This window comes from Palaemon carinicauda, chromosome 27 (assembly GCF_036898095.1).
Source record: "Palaemon carinicauda isolate YSFRI2023 chromosome 27, ASM3689809v2, whole genome shotgun sequence".
Lineage (NCBI taxonomy): Eukaryota > Metazoa > Arthropoda > Malacostraca > Decapoda > Palaemonidae > Palaemon > Palaemon carinicauda.
The window spans coordinates 23,738,895-23,744,890 of record NC_090751.1 but is presented as its reverse complement, the minus strand read 5'-3'; positions in this window follow the sequence as shown (position 1 = coordinate 23,744,890).

Here is a 5,996-nt window from a genome sequence, read left to right as displayed (position 1 = left end):
TATTTTGGATTTTTTTTAGCCTTTAACTTTATACGCTGTAGCAAGGAAAGCTAATTTTTAAAGGACATGCATCTATAGGTGTCTGGTTTCAGTTCCAGTTCCATCAGAATAGATGCTCACCAGAATGTCAGCCGGGCAAGCCCAACCCCCCACTGTGGTGCCCTACCACAGCAGTAGCCTCCCCAGTAAACAGCTTAAACTCACGGGCCTGGGCTGGGATCGATCTCTTGCCACGCGAATGCGAGGCAAACACATTACCACTACTAGCCTGGATTGTGATCTACTGATTAGATCTAAGGTCTAATGCAGAGAAATTATGCCCTAGAATGTATAAGGGCCATGGCCCAAAGTCTTAATTCAGGGTTAACAATTTGACCTAAGATAGCTTTCTATGAAGTTCTAGACTTTTTCAATATGACCAATACCTCAAATACCATTTAAATTCTTAGGATTAATATTGATCCTAAAACTGGATTAATGGTAAATTGTCTTCTTGTGAAGCTAATCAGTACTTTACTTGTAATTCTTGTCAAATATTTTTGAGGAATACTAAAATTAGTCCAATGTTTACGAGGAACTGACTAAAATTAGCCAAGTATTTTTGAAGAACGGACTGAACTTTTCAAGGGTCATGAGAAGTGATAATGGGAGGGTTATTCCATAAGCTACGAAACTTGAAACTGAAATTTAACGTAGTTAACAAAATGAAAATTTTAGTGTTTATGAGTTAAAAATATTGAGCTGTCCTGCGGTCACTGATACCTGAAACTACCTTATGAGAACATCCTGTTTGTATGGGAATGATATTTGTCAAAACCCTCTTGGGAGTGTCATATTCTTTAAAAAAATATCTATTCTTTGGAACAGTTCCACGCAATTTAATATATAAAAGTTATTTGTTTTATTTACATATCTGAATTGTTTGAATGGATTAAAGTACCCATAAAATGGCACGCAACATACATACATTACAGGCCCTTTGCTTCAATAGGCGTAGTAGTTGATGATGATGAATAAAGAACATCAACTCATAAATACGTGCCAAATTAGACTGATACTAACAAAATTTAGTAAAAACCGAGAGCAATAAGAGAAACCAGACAAGCGAAGATCAGGAGGTTGGAGAAAATGATGCGGTAAAAAGTTACTGAAAGCAATGCAGCATAGGCTATAGCCTATGTAACGTAATTTTATCTTTAAACTATCTTTAATCATATATGTAGGCATTGGTTAAAGACACTTGTATAGTCCTAAAGCCGAAGATCTAGTGTACTTTCCTAGCTGACTTTCATATCCTCTGCCGCCTGCTTCTTTTCTTCCACCTTGCTGTCCAACCGCTTCTAAATTTTATGTCAGCGTGAGTCCTAGATGCCTTGAGGCACTGAATGATCTCGAAGGCCCCAGTGCCTGATTGTATATCCTACATCCATAAATCTAATTCTCTGATCAGCCTAAGAATGTGCAAATAATGAGAACCTAGGTAGTAGGTTGGCCAAGGCACCAGCCGCCCGTTGAAATACTACCGCCAGAGAGTTATGGGGTCCTTTGACTGGCCAGACAGTACTACGTTGGATCCTTCTCTTTGGTTACGGTTCTTTCTCTTTGCCTACACATACGCCGAATAGTCTGGCCTATTCTTAACAGATTCTCCTCTGTCCTCACACACCTGACAACACTGAGGTTACTAAACAATTCTTCTTCGCTCAAGGGGTTAACTACTGCACTGTATTTGTTCTGTGGCTACTTTCCTCTTAGTAAGGGTAGAAGAGACTCTTTAGCTATGGTAAGCAGCTCTTCTAGGAGAAGGACACTCCAAAATCAAACCATTGTTCTCTAGTCTTGGGTAGTGCCATAGCCTCTGTACCATGGTCTTCCACTGTCTTGGGTTAGAGTTCTCTTGCTTGAGGGTACAATCAGGCACACTATTCTATTTAATTTCTCTTCCTCTTGTTTTGTTAAAGTTTTCATAGTTTATATAGGAAATATTTATTTTAATGTTACTCTTCTTAAAATATTTTATTTTTCCTTCTTTCCTTTCCTTACTGGGCTATTTTCCCTGTTAGGGCCCCTGGGCTTATAGCATTTTGCTTTTCCAGCTAGGGTTGTAGCTTAGCAAATAATAATAATAATAATAACTACAATAAAAGGAAACAGGTTGAGAATTTACCACCTTGTAGGATAACTTGATTCGTCAATTATGTGAATATTCGGAAATAAATAGAGCTAATTAGTAACAGGGTTATAATTTGTACAATTTGTGTGAGAATAAGCTGTAAAGAAAGTTTTTATAATCCATTAATAATGTTTAAATGTCGTCTTGTTGGCAATTCTCTACCACTTAAAGATCGGCAACTTATCAGAATTAGACATAGGTGGCGTCGGCCATTTAAAAATCGTTCGTAAACTGTTCCAATTTTATGTGTGTTTTTCCTGTGTCGATGATTTTGTTACTATTTACAAGTTGAAGAAACCGTGTTTGAAGTAACAACGGTTTCATTGATATGGAAACAACTATGGCATCGTTGTCTTTAACAGCCTAGTGACAAAACAAAGGTGAGTACTCTGAACCTGTTATTTTTACACTTCTTATTTTTCCGTATCCTTACCTAACCTAGGACTCCGTGCTGGATCTTGCGGGACCACCCCTAACCTAAACGAAACTTTGTCGTAGATTTTTACTAATGGAAGAGTAAAATTATATCGACAGGATGTGTAGTTTACATGCCTTTCATAGTGATCTATTGTAAATGATTTGCAATTAAATGTGGATTCTGGGAATAGCCTAGTCCTAGCTTGCTTGAGGTTTAAAAGCTTAAAGGCCGCTCATGAATGACAGAGACAAGGGACACTGACATTGACATATTAAGTAGGACATTGCCCTATAGACTGACCATATTACTTATGATCAGCGCCCAAACCTCCTCTCCACCCAAGCTAGAACCAAGGAGGACCAGACAATGGGTGCTGATGATTTAGCAGATAGACTTATAGGCTCCCAAACTCCCCATCCTTAGCTCACAAAGATGGTGAGGTTGCAGCGAGCAAAATAAACTAACGAGTTTGAGCAGGACTCGAACCCCAGTCTGGCATTCACCAGTCAGGGATGTTACCACTATATCAATATTCCTGTAACGTTGCCCCGGGGTATTTTACCATTATTATAGAATCTGCAAGGTGAGGATGTATGTTGATCACTAATAATTATAGTTCATAATAACAATTTTTATAGAATATGATTCAATACACAAAATCTTTACCATGAATTGCCGTCGTTGTAAAATTTATTGTGGATACCGATAGTGTTTCCCCCAGTAAGTGAACGTGTCATTCTAACGACGGGATTATAATTACGAAAACATCTATTGCCTACGTGAATAGAAGTGGCCTATATTACACTCAAACTTATTTTTTTATTTCAAAACATTGCAAAATAATATAAAATTTGTTGGTTTTTTAAGAGTACCAAACGGTGGTTCACCTGATGTATGTAACTAACTCTCTCTCTCTCTCTCTCTCTCTCTCTCTCTCTCTCTCTCTCTCTCTCTCTCTCTTCTCTCTCTCTCTCTCTCTCTCTTTAACGGCGGGATTATAATTACGAAAACATCTATTGCCTACGCGAATAGAAGTGGCTTATAATACACTCAAACTTATTTTTTTTATTTCAAAACATTGCAAAATAATATAAAATTTGTTGGTATTTTAAGAGTACCTAACGGTGGTTCACCTGATGTATGTAATTCTCTCTCTCTCTCTCTCTCTCTCTCTCTCTCTCTCTCTCTCTCTCCTCTCTCTCTCTCTCTCTCTCTCTCGCTCATACTCGATTTCAAGGCTGTTGCTGGTGTAAAGCCATACTGTAAGTGCATCTCTAAGAGTCCTTAAAGAGCAACGTGGATACGGAAGCAAACTAAGTAGAGAATATTCTAACGAATCAACGTGTGAGAAAAAGAAATGGACAAGGGCAGGACATAAAATGATAATGACTGATAATAGATGAGCATTAAGCAAAACAGAATGGGTCTCTGAAAATTAAAAGGAAAACAGAAGGAAGAGTAGACGACGAATTGAGGAACTAAGAAAGTTTGCTGGTGTGGACTGGCACAGGAAGACCATAAACAGACGGAAGTGAGAGGACATGTCTGAAACTTTTTTTTTTCTGCGGTGGACTAGCAATGGCTGATGATACACACATACGAGTATATTCCTTTTGTCGATGACTATCTAATCATTAATTATAACAGAAAACATTATATCAAGTTATCTATATATGGGAGCCATATAATTCGTTTGTTTCTTCTTTGGGCATAGAACGAGTTAATTTGAAGCAGCAAGATAAAGTTGCCAGTTGCAACTAACACAGTCTATAAGTTGCCAGTTTGCCACCACTTCTTCAAAACTGACATTTTGTACTTTTTCGCTTATTTACGCTCATGCACATTTGCACCTGAAGGAAGTAGGCCTACGCTTGCACCTGAAGTAAGTAGGCCCACGCTTGCACCTGAAGTAAGTAGGCCTACGCTTGCACCTGAAGTAAGTAGGCTTACGCTGATTTAGACCCATTCATGATCTGTTATTTAAAGATATATCCATTTTGATTTAGCCAAACATTGACCTTTCTTTTTCATAATCTTCAACTAAAAGCTCACCAGTTAATAGACTAAAAGCTCACCAGTTAATAGACTAAAAGCTCGCCAGTTAATAGACTAAAAGCTCACCAGTTAATAGACTCGCTTTGATTGGTTAGTTTATAAAGTTGGATTAGGGTTTGTATAATTGTAGAACATCAGACTGTTCATATATATATATATATATATATATATATATATATATATATAATATATATATCATATATATATATATTATATATATATATAATCATCAGCCGTAAATTGTCCACTGCAGGACAAAGGCCTCAGACTTGTTCATCCAGTCGTCTGTTTATGGTGTTTCTATACCAGTCTATACCCGTAAATTATCCTAGTTCCCCTGCTTTTGCAATTTTGCAGTCTCTAGAGACCCATTCTGTTATTCTTAATGTCCATTTAGTATCTATCATTCCCATTATATGTCTAGCCCTTGTCCATTTCTTTTTTTTTTCCTAATTGTTAGAATATCCTCTACTTTAGCTTTCTCTCAAGAGAAAACACACACACACACACACACACACATATATATATATATATATATATATATATATATATATATATATATAGTATATATATATATATATATATATATATATATATATATATATATATATATATATATATATATATTATACGTGTATGTATGTGTGCATAAAATACATTTAAGGTTACATATAATAACCAATGCTTGCTGTTTATTGTGGTTTGCGAATTAGATGATTTTAAGTTGTAAGTTTATAGGTGATGGTTTGAAAACTTGTTTATAAAATCACACCTGACCAGGATAAGGAACCAGGTTCAGATTTTATGACATAGTTTTCTAGTTTTCCCTCCCATTTTTTTGTTATTAGGTTTTTTAGGTTTTTTTTTTCCTACGTCCATTCATTGTGCACCCTATTTTGTGTAGTTGATTTCAGCTCTTTATGTAGGTCTATATCGTAGCCCAGGAATGCGTAAATATGCTAAATTTCCTCCACCATTTCTTTCTGGGAGAGCGTGCACGCGTGTAATTTGTTTATTGAGACCACTTTTTATGGTGTAGATTTCAGGTTATAAAACTCTCTCTCTCTCTCTCTCTCTCTCTCTCTCTCTAGTCGCACGCACGTGGAGTACACATCAGTATGTGAACAATGACAATTAATGCACCAAAATTTGCTTTTCCACTGATATTTTGTCTACGTAGGAGAGAGAGAGAGAGAGAGGAGAGGAGAGAGAGAGAGAGAGAGAGAGAGAGAGAGAGAGAGAGAGAGAGAGAGAGTCATGCTGAAACAAGCATGTTAGTGTTGGCTCCTCTTCTGAACCCAACTCATTTGAGATATTCGAAGGTTACTCTGTCATCTTTTGAATAAGGAA